At 35.7% G+C, this 18,398-nt stretch overlaps 1 protein-coding gene across 4 annotated transcripts in view; it reads right to left on the minus strand.

Moving 5' to 3' along the window:
* Nucleotides 1–17,380, minus strand: part of FSTL5 (follistatin like 5) — a 788,662-nt gene extending 771,282 nt beyond the window's left edge. For 2 of the 4 annotated variants that reach the window (XM_021101310.1, XM_021101309.1), the window contains exon 1: nucleotides 16,649–17,380. The gene's annotated coding sequence lies outside the window, so the exon portion shown is untranslated. The remainder of the gene's footprint in view (nucleotides 1–16,648) is intronic. The other 2 variants (XM_021101308.1, XM_021101307.1) reach the window with 2 other exon arrangements.

Below are 18,398 nucleotides of genomic sequence, written 5' to 3' on the forward strand. Positions count from 1 at the left end.
ACAAAAATCTGGAACTGTGGACCAACTGAATGACACCCATTTATAGCTGAGTCCAAATCCAATTGAAATAAACTGGCTTAATCTCAAAACCTAAAGTCAATAGAAGGAAAGAAAACAAAGATCAAGGAGGAAATCAATAAAATAGAGATTAAAAAAACAATAGACAAAATCAATCGAACCAAGAGCTGGTTTTTTGAAAGGGTAAACAAAATAGACAAACCTCTGGAGTTCCTGTTGTGGTGCAGTGGTTAACGAATCCGACTAGGAACCATGAGGTTGCGGGTTCCGACCCTGTCTGTGCTCAGTGGGTTGACGATCCGGCGTTGCCGTGAGCTGTGGTTTAGGTTGCAGATGCGGTTTGGATCCTGCGTTGCTATGGCTCTGGCCGTAGGCTGGCAGCTACAGCTCCGATTCAACCCCTACCCTGGGAACCTCCACATGGCAAAAAAAAAAAATAGACAAACCTCTGACTAGACTCATCAAGAGGAGGAGAGAAAAAAATCAGAAATGAAAAAGGAGAAGTAACAACAGATACTCTGGAAATACAAAAAAAAAAAAAAATAAGAGAATACTATCAAAAAATATATGCCAACAAATTTGACAATCTAGAAGAAATGTACATCTTTCTGGAGACCTACAGCCTGCCAAAACTGAATCAAGAAGAAATAGAGCGAATGAACAGACCAATCACTAGAAATTAAATTGAATATATGTCATAAAAACACTCCCTATATAAAAGGTCCAGGACCAGATAGCTTCACAGGCAAATTCTACTAAACATACAAAGAGGAACTAATATCCATCTTCCTTAAACTTTTTCAAAAGGTTGAAGAAGAAGGAACACTCCCAAAGACATTCTATGATATCACCATCACCCTAATTCAAAACCAGACAAAGGTACCATCAAAAAAGAAAACTATCAGCCAATATCTTCAATGAATTTAGACGCAAAAATTCTCAACAAAATTTTAGCCAACCGAATCCAACAACATATAAAAAAGGTCATATGCCATGACCAGGTGGAATTCATCCCAGGTCCACAAGGATGGTTCGACATACGCAAATCAATCAATGTCATATACCACATTAACAAAAGAAAAGTCAAAAATCACATGATCATCTCAATAGATGCAGAAAAAGCATTTGACAAAGTCCAACTTCCATTCATGATCAAGACCCTCACCAAAATGGGTATAGAGGGAACATTCCTGAATATAATCAAAGCCATTTATGATAAACCCACAGCAAATATACTCAATGGAGAAAAGTTGAAAGCCTTCCCACTAAAATCTAGAACAAGACAAGGATGTCCACTTTCACCACTGTTATTCAACATAGTACTGGAAGTCCTAGCCACAGCAATCAGACAAACAAAAGAAATAAAAGCCATCCAAATAGGAGGAGAAGAGGGAAAACTGTCACTGTATGCAGATGACATGATACTATACATAGAAAATCCTAAGGACTCAACCCAAAAACTGCTTGAACTGATCAACAAATTCAGCAAAGTAGCAAGATATAACATTAACATTCAGAAATCAGTCGCATTTCTGTATACTAACATTGAAATATTAGAAAAGGAATACAAAATTACAAGACCTTTTAAAATTGCAACCCAAAAAATCAAATACCTAGGAAAAAACCTGACCAAGGAGGTAAAGGACTTATATGCCGAGAACTATAAAACATTCGTCAAGAAAATTAAAGAAAATGGAAAGAAATGGAAAGACATTCCATGCTCCTGGGTGGGAAAAATTAATATTGTAAAAATGGTCATACTACCCAAAGCAATCTACAGATTCAGTGCAATCCCTATCAAATTACCCATGACATTTTTCACAGAACTAGAACTAACAATCCAAAAATTTATATGGACCCACAAAAGACCCAGAATTGTCAAAGCAATTCTGAAGAACAAAACCAAACAGGAAGCATAATTCTCCCAGACTTCAGGTAATATTCCAAAGCCACAGTCATCAAGACAGTGTGGTACTGGTACCAAAACAGACAGAAAGACTGTCCAATGGAAAAGAATAGAGAACCCACAAATAAACCCAGACATCTATGGTCAATTAATCTTTGACAAAGGAGACAGGAACATAAAATGGGAAAAAGACAGTCTACTCAGCAAGAATTGCTGGGAAACCTGGAAAGCTGTATGCAAATCAATGAAACTAGAACGCATCCTCCCACCATGCACCAAAATAAATTCAAAATGGCTGAAAGACTTAAATATAAGACAAGACACCATCCAACTCCTGGAAGAGAACATAGGCAAAACACTCTCTGACATCAACCTTATGAATGTTTTCTCAGGTCAGTCTCGCAAAGCAACAGAAATAAATACAAAAAGAAACCAATGGGACCTGATCAAGCTGACAAGCTTTTGCACAGCAAAGGAAACCAAAAAGAAAACAAAAAGGCAACTTACAGAATTGGACAAAATAGTTTCAAATGATGCAACTGACAAGGGTCTAATCTCTAAAATATACAAACAACTTATGTAACTCAACAGCAGAAAAGCCAACAACCCAATTGAAAAATGGGCAAAGGACCTGAAGAGACATATCTCCAAGGAAGATATACAGATGGCCAACAAGCACTTGAAACAATGCTCAACATCACTGATTATTAGAGAAATGCAAAGCAAAACTACCATGAGATACCACATCACACCAGGCAGAATGGCCATCACTAATAAGTCTACAAATAACAAATGCTGGAGGGGGTGTGGAGGAAAGGGAATCCTCCTGCACTGTTGGTGGGAATGTAAACTGCTACAGCCCCCTATAGAGAACAGTATGCAGGTTATCTTAGAAAAGTATGCATAGAACTACCATACCATCCAGCAATCCCACTCTTGGGCATATATCCAGACAAAACTCTACTTAAAAAAGACACATGCACCTGCATGTTCATTGCAGCACTATTCACAATAGCCAAGACATGGAAACTACCCACATGTCCACTGATAGATGATTGGATCAGGTAGACTGGTACATATACACAATGGAATGCTACTTGGCCATAAAAAAAGAACAAAATAATGCCATTTGCAGTAACATGGATAGAACTAGAGACTCTCATCCTGAGTCAAGAAAGTCGGAAAGAGAAAGACAAATACCACATGATATCACTTATGTCTGGAATACAGCACAAAGGAAACTTACCAAAGAAAAGAAAATCACGGACTTGGAGAATAGACTTGCACTTGCTAAGGGGGAGGGAGAGCGAGTGGGAGGGACTGGGAGGTTGGGGTAAATAGATGCACAATGTTGTCTTTGGGATGGATTAGCAATGAGATCCTACTGTGTAGCACTGGGAACTCTTGTCTAGTCAATTATGATGGAACACGGAATGTGAGAAAAAAGAATGTATACATGTATGTGTAACTGTGTCACCATCCTGTATAGTAGAAAAAAATATATATATAAATAAAAGATAAAAAAATAAATAAACTGGATTAATCTTATTTTTCTTATTATGGAATCCAAGGAAAATAAACATTCTGCCACTGAAAAATCAATTTAGATTCAAAGAGTATTTTTATCTATATTAATATAAATATACATATATTTAATTTTATTGGAAAAATAAGATGATTCATTAAATATTTGCGTTTCTGGGAAAGTGGCTACCCAGTGATTTTACTTAATTTCAATATTATGTTTAGTCTGTCATCTATTTTTAAGATAAACTATTGAAATGTTTCAGAATTAGATCTGATATTCTACCATTTATTGATAAGACAATGAAATACAGAGATAAAATTGCATTAATAAAATTAGTTTTATTTTCCATGTAAATTAGGGGAAGTTTTCTTTCATGGTGCTTTTGCTTTTTGCTACCAATTTAGAATTTCTTCATTAAAAATAATGGATAATTATGATTGCATTGGAATGAAATATCTTTGTTTAGAATTTTATTTTTATTTTATTTTATTTTATTTTATTTTATTTTATTTTATTTTACTTTATTTTTTTGTCTTTTTAGGACCACACTCAGGGATATGGAGGTTCCCAGGCTAGAGGTTGAATTGGAGCTGTAGCTGCTGGCCTATGCCACAGCCACAGCCACAGCAACATGGGATCCAAACCACTTCTTCAACCTACACCACAGTTCACAGCAACGCCAGATCCTTAACCCACTGAGTGAGGCCAGGGATTGAACCTGCTCCTCATGGACGCTAGTAAGATTCGTTTCCTCTGAGCCACAATGCGAACTCCCTGTTTAGAATTTTAGATATTCAAGAGGTGAGTTACTCTGAAGAAATACTAATACACTTGAGAAATACAAATACTTTCTAGGAAAACATACTGAGCCTGGTATATTTTTATCGAAGATTTTAGACATTGGAAGAAAAAGCAGCTTGCATTGGGAATATAACACTGAACTCCAGGATTCTTTCTTTATAGACATTCATTCAACCTTTAACCTCCCCAAGAAGGCTTGGGTCCAGTCTCAATTCTACCTTAAAAGCTTTTCTAAAGCTCTAGTAAAACAATTTATACAGTGTCTAGAATTGTTCCTTAAACCAAATAATTGCCCAATAGACTAGTAGTAGTAGTAATGGTAGTAGTATTTTATAGACTCATAATTTCATTGATTCTGAAAAATTGACTTTCTCTTAGATAACATTCAAAGAACATACAAGAAGATTTACAACAGAATTATTTTGTAAAAATCACATTAAAGCATCACGTTCACTAATAAGCAAATGTAAATAAAATACTAAAAGTGCAATTGTCACTCAAATCAAGAATATCGTAACACAGAACACTTCGGTCAAATATATCAAATGGGGAGTTCCAGTTGTGACGCAGCAGAAATGAATTCGACTAGTATCCATGAGAATACAGGTTCTATCCCCGGCCTCCCTTGGTGGGTTAAGGATCCTGAATTGTCCTGAGCTGTGGTGTAGGTCGCAGATTCGGCTCGGATCTTGCATTGCTGTGGCTGTAGTGTAGGCCAACAGCTGTAGCTCTGATTCAACCCCTAGCCTGGAAACTTACATATGCCTCAAGTGTGGCCCTGAATAGCCAAAAACAAAAACAAACAAACAAACAAAACAAAACACTTAAGTGTTTCTAGGCTAAGTATTTTGAAGTATTAATTTTAGAAAATATATGACAATAGGTATCTCTAATCTTAAGAATGATCAAGTGATTTTACCCCTTAGGAAATTTTATAACAACAAAGCTTTGGATGGATTTCAAACATACATTTAAAGAGTATGCACATCACATAATGTTCATATAAAAACTGTGTTCCAATATTTTACAAATCGAACCCATTTACCTTCTGTTATAAATAGGACAAATACATTTAAAGAGAATAAATCATGAATTTCATGACTTCAAAAAGATTACTTTTCCCTTAAAAGTATATTTAAAAGTATCTTTATTTCCCATATGGAAAGAATTTTATTTTTTTTGCCTTTTATTTTTTTGCTCCTGCGGCATATGGAGGTTCCCAGGCTCGGGGTTGAGTCGGAGCTGTAACTGCCGGCCTTCACCAGAGCCATAGCAACGCAGGATCCTAGCTGCGTCTGTGACCCACACCACAACTCACGGCAATGCTGGATTCTTAACCCACTGATCAAGGCCAGGGATTGAACCCGCAACCTCATGGTTCCTGGTCGGATTCGTTAACCACTGCGCCACGATGGCAGCTCCTCATATGCGAAGACTTTTTGAAGAAAAGCACAGTATAATTAGAAAGCCAGTAAAGAAATATCTTTGATACCTTCCTAAGCTCCCACTACCAATTTTCAGACAGTGGTTAACCTAAGTGAAATGTTCACCAAAACATATATAATTAACGAGCTGTCCACTGGAGTGCTGGCATCCAGAGCAGATTTCACAGCTGGGCACACACTCCTACTCCAGACATTGCCAGTTAAGTTGTACCATTTGTGTACAGACAGGGCAGTACTTGCTGAAAGCCCTTCCCCTTCCTTAGGTCTCAGGACACTTAGGGAATAGGATAACTGCCAAAAGAAAATAAACTGGGAGGGCATTTCTTTGAAATTTTGTTGTCATGAATTGTAAATACGTACAATTAAAATGCAAAGCATCTTCTAAAAATTGTTCTCTTCATTTTTTTTTTTTAGTTCAATCAATGATAGCTTCATGAGAAAACTCACCAAAGGAAATTAGTCACGCAACGCATTGGAAGAAACTGTGAAAGTTTCTTCAGGCCTTACTTTTTTGTAAATGCACAATTTTCTGAGATTTGGCCAAAGGATCAAGACAGTGTGCATCTAACTGTTGCACTCATTTTGTCAGGTTGTGTATGTATTTTTATTACATTTATCTTACACTACTTTTTCCTTACATAGTCCCATGATGTTACATCTTTTGGTAAAAAGGACCATACTTACATAATAATTGAGAAATACTGTAGTTTCTGAAGCATGTACACAAACCCAAAATGCATTCTAAGCATTCCACTTTCCTTAATAATGCCATAGTGTCTGGGATAATGAATCATTTTATGTAAATACAAGCCCATTGGACCACTGCCTCAAAGGAAGACAGGTTTCAGAGCACTGAAGTTTTTTATGAAGAAACATGAAGCTCTGAACAAATAAAATCCACAATGCACAAAGATTACAAACTAATTTTTAGATTAGCACTAAGTGTCATAATTTAGATGCAAAACGCTCTGTATAGTGTCTTTAAAAGTGACAAGAAAAACTAATCTAAATAATATATTTTAAACATATTTTAGTACCAAACAAAAAGGAAAGCTAATTTTCATTCATGAAAAAAATAACAAAAGAATATTTTTATTAGAGTATAAAAAAATAATATTTTTCCTACTAGGAGTCTTTGGGGTTTTGACAATAATCTGACATTATGAAGATTGAGAGAGATATTTTAAAGAAGGCATCTAAAAGACCAACAGGTACATGAAAAGCTGCTCAGCATCACTAACCATTAGGGAAATGCATATCAAAACCAGAAGGAGATCGCCTCACCTCACACTTGTTAGGATGAGCAGTATCAAAAAGACAAAAAATAACCAGTACTGGAGAGGATGTGGAAAAAAGGAAATCTTTGTGCACCATTGATAGAAACGAAAATTGGTGTAGCCACTATGAAAAACAGTATGGAGATTCCTCAAAAAATTAAAAATATAATTTCCATATGATCCAGGAATCCCACTTTGGGGTATTAATCCATAAGAATTGAAAACAGGATCTCAAAGAGATATTTGCACATCCATGGTCATTGCAGTGTTACTCACAATAGCTATATGTGATGCTAGCTTTTCAGAAACTATTTAATGAGTACCTTAGCTTAGCAGAGATGGCACCTATGATGACCACTATCTTAGGTAGCACCCTTATCCTTTGGTACTCCTTTCCCTGTTCTACTTTTTATCACAACACTGATCAATACCAGACATTACTCTTTGTCTTCATTGGTTTGCTTGTGGTCTATCTTTCTATAGAAAGAATAGAGCAGGAACTTTATCTCTTTCATTCCCACTCAACCTCCAGCAGCTGAAAGGGCACCTGGAACATAGTAGGTACTTAATCAATGTTGTTGAATGGATAACACATTTTACAGTAAACATGATCTTAAGATTTTAATAAAAATTATTGTTTAATTGAATTTATACACTAGGTAATTTTCTTTCACTTTTATCAAAATAAACTACCTTAAATGTATATAAACTATAAAATGTATAAATCCAATGAATTTTTTTATATAGTTAGCTAGTAAAGTTTATTTTTTAATTATTATCAACATTTATATCAAACGATCAAGAACAAAGTTATTGTGATCACATTTTCTTTTGAAAATGACTTTCTTCTAAAGTGTGAAATGTTTCTTTCAAAGTAAAAAAAAGTAAATTTATTGTATTTTTCCAAAACAGCGAATGAAAATATTATTTTCACACTGTATATAATTTCTATATCACCTGTAAGAAAGATATTAAATATAAATTTCTGGAGTTCCCGTTGTGGCGCAGTGGTTAATGAATCCAACTAGGAACCAGGAGTTTGCGGGTTTGATCCCTGGCCTTGTTTGGTGGGTTAAGGATCCAATGTTGCCATGAGCTGTGGTGTACATTGCAGACATGGCTCGGATCTGGTGTTGCTGTGGCTCTGGTGTAGGCCGGTGGCTACAGCTCCAATTAGACCCCTAGCCTGGGAACCTCCATGTGCCACGGGAACAGCCCTAGAAAAGGCAAAAAGACAAAAAAAAAAAAATTCTGATTTGGATGGAAAGATTCCATATTGAACAAAAGATGGTAATAATTTTAAAATAGCTTTATGAGGTTTTCAGTAACTTGAGAATCAAATACAAAAACATGAAAACAGAACAGATTATCAAAATCTAAAATAAAAATATTAACCAAACTATGAGTACAAATTTATGACAGTCTTACATATGCAAAACACTGTACCAATTTATTATAAACTTATGTGTATAAAAACACTAAATAACAGAAGCAAACATCAAAAGAACAAACTTCAATGAGTATTCAATAATAACATGTATTTGAAAGAGTGTTCAACTACAAAGATTTTTATGCATGGAAAGAATTCTTAGACTTCTTTCTTTAGAAAGATATTAAGATTAATTGGGTAGAACAACCTAAGACAGATTTTAAAATCCCAAAGCAATGTCAAACTGCCCACTGCATATAACCCTGGTCATAAATGCTGGGGAGGAGAAAGAAGTGTTCAGAGGCACCTCAGTAATTAAGACTCTCAAATTCAAGTAGAAATTGAGCCAGATCTGGTAAACAGAATTCTAATGTTAATCCTAGTGACCCACATTCTCATATAAACCACCTCTCTTTGTCTGTAAGCAGAATATTTACCTTCCTTTTGACAAACAGAATATGGTGAAGGTGATGTGAGATTGCCCTGCTGGATATGTTATGCTCTATGGCAAAGAGGAGAGATTCTAAAATGTAATTAAGGTTTTAAATCAGTTTGATTTATGTATATCAAAAAGGAGATTATTCTCACTGGACTCAACCTAATAAGGTTTATTTTAGAGAAAAGCATTTCTGGAGGTCAGAATGAAGAAATCAGTGACATTCTTTATGGCCTTGAAGAAACAATTCCCTGAGAGTTCTGAGTTGCAGAGAAATAAATCCTACCAACAGCCTGGAGGAGGAAGCTGAGACTCAAAATAAGAGCCCCACCCTGGATGAAACCTTGATGTAAGTCCTAAGCGGAGAACCCAGCTAGCCTGTACCTAGACTTGTGATCTGGGGAAACAGTGAGATAGTAACAGTTTAAACCTGTAAGATTACAGTAATTTTATGCAACAATCTAAAACACATACATGTAAAAAATGGATATCTTGGTGATATTCAGGGTGACACTGGCATGACATTTGTTGCCATAAGAACCGCAGAGACTATAAAGTACACATAAGCACCATAGCTCTTAAAATGTGAGAAAACTTGGCTGCATAAAGGGCTGTTTGTAGGTTGGGATTCTTAAAAATCCAACAGTCCAGATAAGGCCTTATACTTACAGAGAAAGTATCATGCTTTATATTTTGAACTATCTGTTTTACAAATATGCACTGCACATATGAGAAAACTGAAAATCAGACTGATTGCTTGCAGGCTGTAGAGCCAATTAGAAGGATTTTGAAAACAAGTAGAATTTCAACTTAATACAGTAAAAATTAGGGATCCACTGATGATTTTGCAACACAGTGACATTTGAAAGCTTGCTTTAATCAAAAGGAATCTGGAAGAGGTAAGAAGTCTGCATCAGCAGAGCATAACAATTGTGAACATGCAGCTGTTTCACACAGAGCTCGGTCTGAGTCCCAGCCCTGTGGGCAGCATAACTCTATAAGCTTTGGTCTCTCAGTATCTGTCTCATAGAGTATTGTGTATATGAAGTGAAATAATGTTTGTAATTACTTAACATCTTTCATGGTAGGTTAGAAATCATCAAAAATTGCACTTGCCATTATAATTCTTAGTTATTATTACTGCAGGAAGAAATAATAAGTAGAAAGATCAATGCAGAAAATATTAAAATAATTCTGGTTAAGATGGGGCAGTCTAGGTCAGGGTATAATAAGAGGAGAGAATAGAAAATAGAGAATTGGATAAAGCTACATTACACAGGGAAGAACGTCAGAATTTGGACACACTGCATAACAAGAATGATAATTTAAAATGTGCATGAATTTTCAGATCTAGGTGAATGGGAAAAAGTTGTCTTTGAGAGGCAGAAAAATCAGGATGGGGGACCATGTAAGGGATGCAATGATGAGTTCTTGGAGTTTGTCCTGTCAGCATGAAATCAGAGTAAAAAAGTCTAGCAGGCCTTTGTAAATATATTTATGGAGTTCAAATGGGGACCAGAGCTCTAGATATGGAAGATATCTGTGAAGAGAGAAAAATTGTACCTGTTGGAGTGACTAGTCTTCCTGCAGGCCTCCAGAGAGAGAATGAGGAACGGTGAATAGATACAAAACAGGGCAAGACATTTCAAAATTAAAAACTTTTATGCCAGGCTTTATTTCAAGACAAAACCACTGGGGGTTGCGAATCAACATAAAAAAGGTTTGATAAAAGCCCTATAAATCTTTCTACATTTAAAATTAAATGTTGTCCACAAATCAAACTTTTCTATCACCTTTGGGATCCATTTAATAAGGATAACCCAGACTTGGATAATGAGGATTCCTTAGAGAATCTGATGCAACTGTGTGGCCCTGTGGGGCTGTGTTATTCTTACTGCCACCAGGACCCACCTCTTCCACTCAGAAAACCTAAATGCTATGTGACATCAAAGACCATTGGTTTCTGGAGAACATTTCCCTTTGTACCGCAAATAGAAAAACAATAGACTAAAGTATGTAATATATCCTAGGTGTTCAAGAGCCCACTTAAGACTATCTGTCGTGCTTCCAAATGACTAATTTTAGTTTGATTATTTTATTTCACCTCTTAGACTATTTGAAATATTAGCAACTAACTAGTCTGAGGTTTAACCATGAGTAGCAGTTGATAACTCAACTCAAGTGGGAAATCACTTGAACTTCAGTACAGGATGTATTTGTATTTGAATTAGGTGTCCAGGAGGACACTTTAGAGAATAAAACAAAAACAAACTTGACCTCTTAGTGAATTAGTCTATTACACTTTTTCTTAATCTATTTGAGATAGAAAAGGAAATGTCTGTTGCTAAAATTATAGTTTATGAGATTGGATAATGTAGTGCTTTTATAACATTAAATGCAGAGGAAAAACTCCTTAAGACTTTTGATATTCTACATTCTAAAGCGTGTGTACTAAAAAATGTATGACATACCATCATTTCAACAAAACTTAATCACGAAGGGAGAGTTAGAGCAAGAAAGGAGAAAGTGGCATTCACATTTAGTAAAGAAAGTATGGAGAAAAGTGTAGCTTTGAATAAGACAGAGCCACTTGAATATTTGACCTAAACAGAGGTTCTAAGAGCAGACAGTGTAGAGACAAGAAGGGTGAACCTGATACACCTATTCCTAGTTATACGACCATCAGCTAGACATGTAGAAAGCTTTGATCTGAGTGTCTGCTTTCTTATAGCTAAAATGGAGATAACAGAAACTTTTACATGATTATGTAAATGTAAAGTGGCTTATATAGATAAAATGACCTGATACGGATAGAATGCAGATGTACACATATTAATACTTTTAATATATTGTTTCCTATAATATTCGTCTTCTTCAATAGGCAAATGCAGGCTCAGAGACTGCATGCTGAGGTATCAATATCAGATATCATGATAAGTAATATATCATGAGATGTCAGAAATGTTTACCAGTAGCAGCTCACTGGCCCTCTTTCTTTAGAAAGATGAATGGGACCACTTCCTTAATCATGCATAAGACAGTCCAGAGTCTGGCTGACACCCAAGGTCATGAAAATTCCTGTGATTCTGAGAAAAAGGGCGCACATAACCATAAAGGGCATGGGGGCATTTGTTACTTCATGTGTGTAAGAACTCTTACTTTGAAAGTTTTGGAAATTAGAAAATATAAGACTTTGCTGGTCATTAAAACACTATCTAAAGTGTTTGGTGGAAATGGTGCAACCATGAAAGGCAAATTATTTCCATTTCATCATCATCATCTTTGGGGAACATAGTTCACACCTGTATGTTTTAATTGCTACTGTCTGTATATCTTAATTGCTACCTTGTTGCTGCCTGATCGAAGAAAACATATCGATAAAGAGTTTTTCTTAACTGTCAATTATAGTGAATATAATTAAATAAAACTCAATGAAAAGTTTATTTTCAAAATGTTTGCATTGTACTTTAGATTGTTAACCGTGCTATGAACCAGTTATGAGATGGAATAATATTCTTTGTTTTGACATGCAAATAAACTCACTAAGTAACTACTTTGCTTTAGAGATTTTTATAATTTGAAACCAAAAACTGCATAAAATTAATTACTCAGTTTTAAAGCAAGAAAGTTTAGAGTTAAGCTGCTCTTCTTGCCACATTTCACCATACCTATGTATGAAAACACTAACACACAAATCACAAAACTATTTTAAGTGTGGGGATATGCAGGCTCTGTTCCTTAGAAGTACAAACTTATATGTTCCTTTTAGAGATAAGAACTTTCAAATTCCTATCATTGCTAATATATTTTGCAGAATCGGGGGAGTACTATAATCTCTTCATTGTGTGCACATTTGTTCTGTTTCTTATTCCTGGAGAATTTTTGTTTCCAATTATTCCTTCCATTGCCAATTATCATGAGATCCTCTGAATGACATTTTCATTAGAAAAAAAAAAAAAACCTTGCATGTGCTCAAGTATACTAGCCTAAAGAAAAATAACAATAGTTAGAAAACACATTTGCCACTGCAATCATTATAACTTAGTATGCAAATTTATTTATATTAAGTAGCATTTCTTGAACTTGCATGTTCCAGATCATTCCCACACTGAATGTATATGGTAGAGTAGAAGTTAGCAAAAAATTATATATGTAATTAAATATATAATTAGATAGGTAGATAATGTGTGTATATACATTGTGTATATATATATATAAGCATGTATATATACACTTACACATACCCATTATTGTAAATACTATGCTATTGCTTAATTCTTGTTCTTTCATAAGTGCATACTAAAATTCATTAGAATTCTTAATTTATCAAAAACACTATCTCATCTATTATAACAATATTAAATTATTCAATACCAAGGTGATTAAAGAACAAAGGGACCAATTGTTTTGTTATGTGCTGACCAATTTAATGAGAAAATTGGCATTTTCCACAAGGGACCGTACAGCTCACCTTAAGTAGACTATGCCCAAAGGACACTGGAGGTTTTGAATCAGATGGTGATTAAGTTTCATAGAGACTAATTAGTCACATGGCTGTTACAATGACGTTAACAACAGGAAGTATTTTTCTAGCCTATTAATTCACAAGAGTCTGCTGAACTTTATAGCATGGCAAGTAACAAAATATACTAGAGATGAGATGTTTATTATGGGCTAATATGAATGATTAATAGGAACACATTATTCAAAGTATGTTAGTTTCATGGATAAATTAGTATTAAATATGAAAAAAACATAGTTGAAAGAAAATTCTCAATAAATTTTTCAATATATTTTTAAAAGTTACTTTTAAAAATTTGAATCATTAAAACCCTTTAGCCTATTTCGAGTTCATTATTACTTTCTTTATTTATCTCTTGTACATGTTAATACATTTTTAAAAAGAAAGCATGGTATAGCCTTAACATAAACTCAAATTGTTTCACCTTTACCTTAAGTTACAACAAACATAGATATTTATTAATCATATTTGGAAGGAAAGAGAAGACATCTATCCAGCAATATGATTTTTAAAATGTTTTGTCCAGATTAATAAGCTTTGAGAAACTGAGTAACAATAAAGACAAAAACTTGAATATGTCATGTGACATAAAATTTTTTCAATAATTCATCTATATACTTTGTAAAAGTTCATCATCTGAAAGTAACAAGTGCTTTATACAATTGCAGTGCCTATAAAGTAAAATGAATTAATGTTTTAGCAGGCTCTTCACTGTGGTATTTAATTCTCCCTTGAATCTCATATGGACAAGTTATAACTATAAAATGTGGTCATTTCTTTGTGGAGCAAAGGATTAATGAAGGAATATCACATCTGAAAAGCTTTAATGGTTATCTTCAAAGTTGGCAATTTTTTTTGTTTAAAGTTGGAATTGTATTTTGTATCCAAATAGTATCTTCTATGTGCTAAGCTTGGCCTTATTAAGCTTACTTAATTGTACTTCGCCTCAGAATTAATATATAAAAGCTAAATGTGTAAAAAATTTCAGGGCAAAATGCTTTGAGTATTCTAAATTTGCATCTAACCTACCTTACTGGTTTCATCATTTCCAATAACACATTTTGATTTTGGTGTTTCACTATTTCATTGTGACAACTCTGACCTTCATCTAAAAGAATTTCAGGTATTGGCAGTTAAAGCTTTACTGCTTTTACCTGAACAAAGATATATATCTTGGAAAACTTTATAGAAAAACAAGTGAATGGGACACTCATTGAGGTGCACATGGTGTTTGTATATGTTATTACTTTTAAAGTAAGATACACTGCAGTCTCTGCTGGCCAACCATTCCATGTACACACCTGGCACTCTACCCAACATTCTGTGATGGTTTATATGGGAAAAGAATCTGAAAAAGAATGAACGTGTGTATGTGTATAACTGAATCACTTGTGCAACAGAAATTATCACGACATTGTAAATCAACTATATTTCAATAAAACTTCAAAAAATAAAGTTATGAAATTAAAATGTATACTAATGTTTCAAAATAATAAATAAAATAAACAAAAATAAAACCCATAATTCTGTTTAAAATTCCATAGGCTGAGTATTTATACCAATATGATTAGTTTTAAAAAGAAAAGCTCAAAATGTACAGAAGACAGAATGGCTATACAATTCAAAGAGACTGTCTCATACAAGCTTCATGGCACAGTGTTCTATTTATTTTACTTTGCTTTTCTACCTGCCTAGTTCTTAAAAATTTCTATCACTATTTAACATAAGCTAACATACTGACAGGACTCCTACAAAGAACATCTGCTTAGGGTAAAACATGAGAAGAGCTAAAAGAGTTTTATATTTGACCTCTAGTGTTTGCAATAATATCCATTTTGTGTAATAGTCACTCTCATGTAGGATTGTGCTGATAGGAAAGCGAAAAATCTCTACCCAGAGGAATTATTTGAAATTGTAAACTCTACACTTAAAGTTTATCCTTGTAAGTGTAATGCAAGCAGAATAGAGATTTTCACGATGATTAAAAGTATACAAACATTTAAACCTACCTTAGTGTACTTTTTAGTTGCTGAAAAACATAGCCCAGCTGAACAATATTTATTGTCTGAAATAGCTCATATTCCACCCATTCCTATTAATAAAGGACACCCAACTTCAATTGAACTCTCTTCCTGGAATGTAAAGCAACCTCTCCCATGTCTCCCTAGCCATCATTTATACTTAATCTAATGTCACTAAATGACATGAATGAAAGCACATAATATCATTTATCAAACCACCATGGCTATCAATAAAGTCATGAATAGTAATAGAAGTACACAGGACACCAGCTAACTTCTATCATTTAATATTTCTTCACTATGAGAAGTACTATTCACTGGTTTTCTGCACTGAATTCTTTCTCCATACACAATCCAAACAACTGACAAAAGGAACATAGCTTCAAAAGAAAATCTCCTAAGTAAAGTAAAGCTCTCTGTTAAGAATGCAAGAGGTTAAACATTGCTGAAATAGCGAGATATTTCCTCAGCCCACGCTTCCCAGTTCCATTCAATTACCAGCAGCAGTAGCGACTATAATACAAGCTAATACCGTATTATTAAATCAGAGCTGCCCATTTACATCCACCTCTAACCTGAGGGGGTGAGGAGGGGATGACATTCACTAGTCAACAGCAGAACAAACAGCCCTCAACTTGGAAATACACATGACCTTGGCCTGTAGCCTTCTCAGAGACCAAGTTTCACAAGTTTTATTTGGATCTACTGCATAACAACACATCTAAATGAACCAAGCATGGTACAAATGCTCCTATCCCTACCACCTCCCCTCCAAAATAATTTTAAGAGAGCTGGCACTTTGCAGTCTATGCTTTAGATACTAGCGGTAATCCTGATTTTTTCAGAGATTAATCCACTCACATATTTTTTAAGGTTACACTTGTTTTAAACAACTTGGTTGATTTATTTCATGCCATGTACTAACATATTTGAGGACTTGCATTGAATGTTCCTGTTCCCTCAGACATGCTGGAAGTTGCCAACAAATTTATTTTTATAAAGCAAGATGCAACATGATGCCATCAACTTCAGATGCAAACAAACAAAAAACCCCTCAACTTCCCCTCTAGAATCTAGTACATAAACACAGCAGACGTTCTTGTAATAGTAATGATCATAATAAATATTAAAATAATCATTGCAGTCATTGCCAACTGTCCCGTTTCAAATTATGAAAATAATCGTAACTTGCTCTTAAATTTTTGTATGATAGTCGGCATTTCTCCCCCATTTGTAAAAATGTATAATGATGTTATTTTTCTTACCTTATTTCAACAGTCAAAAAAGTCTCCCAGAAAGATTCTTAAACGGTGTGGATTGGTGAATCACAGTACTACTACTAATAATAATAAATAATAATAAATTTTAAAAAAACCTAAAAAGATAAGCTTAGCTGGGAAAAGATGTAAATAGTTTGGTCTGAAACTATAGAAATTCCCGAAGTCACGCCTGAATGGGCGCCCAGGCGGCAGAGGACTCTTTCCCACGTCCGAAACCACACTCCTTTGTCAAGTTGATAGGGTCCAGCAGGTAAAGAGGGTCGTCAGGGCACAGGGGGTGCTAGAGGGCGTTGTCTCGAGGTATGGGAACACGGGTCCGCTGATGCCCCAGGTTCAGCACCGGCCGCGCGTGGACAGCACCCGTTCCGCTCACCTCCAGTTTTTCTCAGTCACTGAACCAGGCTGATTCTCGCGCCTCCTCCCTATCAGAGGCTGCTGCCACTCAACCCGGGTGCGCCCCGCCCCACCATCTGACGCAACGGTTTTGCATAGCCGTTCTCGGGAGGTGCGCTGCCTCCCCCTCCGCTGGGCTTCTGCTGGGGTCAGCTGGGGCGGTGGGGGAGACGGAATGCAGACTGAGGATCTGCGTGGGCATCACTGGACTTCACGATCCATCACTACCAGCCCTGAAGAAGCCAAATGCTCTCGGTTCATCTGGAGCTGTGGCTGCGCGGGGACCGCCGCTTCTGTGCTCTCCAAGACCTTCTGGCAGCTCCAGCGGGAGGACTGAGTGGAGGGGGCAATGGAACACCGGGGACGGGCTGAGGGACGGTGGAGAAGGACAGGGGACCAGAGGATCAGGGGACAGAAGGAATCCGTGCTACCACCTCGGAATGTGGGGGGGAATTCTTTTGATCTTCCTAGCCGAACTTCTCTCCTTCTCCCTGCCATTTGTTTACTGGAAACGGTGTGCTTAATGTTTAGTTCCCTTTCCTCGGTTCACGAAACTGAGAGAGGAATCACTGCAGCAGAAACTTGCTCCGGAGGAAAAAAGAAAATGCTCTGAGTGCTAGGAAAGCTTGCCGTACTTATTATCATCATTCGTCAACAGAATATTATCTTAATTTTTCTCTTTACATGAGCGATGCATAGCATAGATCAGACTTCAGATGTGTTCCTATAAAATCTGCGGAACCCTCACTCTCATTCTCATGATTTGAATATACTGTCAAGTTAAATGGAGTTCCAGGGTTAAAAACATCCTTTAGTAATGAAAAAAAGTGAGAGTTCTCAAATCCAGGGTCCATTGCCAAAATCCTGAAGGTTATGCAATATTTATTATGTCTAATATATCAATTGCTCTATGAAAGATGGGGTCTGCTGAAAGCATTTCACAGCCTTTAGCAGTTCTTTCAGTATATGTGATGTTTCCAGTCCCAGTGAGGCTTTGACAGCAAGAGAAAGGGAGGGTGGGGGTTGCCATGCCAGCTTCCTGACTGCTTAACCTTGTAAGCTAACACTTTTAGTCAACTGAAATGATCAATCATCCCAAAGGGTCATTATTCACACACTAGCCACATGTCCCACCTTCAGCCATCAGGAAGTACTTGTAAAAAGAAATGGACAAATAAAATTAAGCCTACATCTTCTTAAGTTGGATAAAATATTTTTCATTTTTCATTCTTTTTTTTTTTACAAAAAGCTGTTTATTCAGGAGATTTCAAAGCATTGTCTTTCATCAAAATGCATGCATACTGATATGTGTCATCATATTCCCGAAACTAAAGTAGTTGTA

The sequence above is a fragment of the Sus scrofa genome, chromosome 8 (assembly GCF_000003025.6).
Source record: "Sus scrofa isolate TJ Tabasco breed Duroc chromosome 8, Sscrofa11.1, whole genome shotgun sequence".
Lineage (NCBI taxonomy): Eukaryota > Metazoa > Chordata > Mammalia > Artiodactyla > Suidae > Sus > Sus scrofa.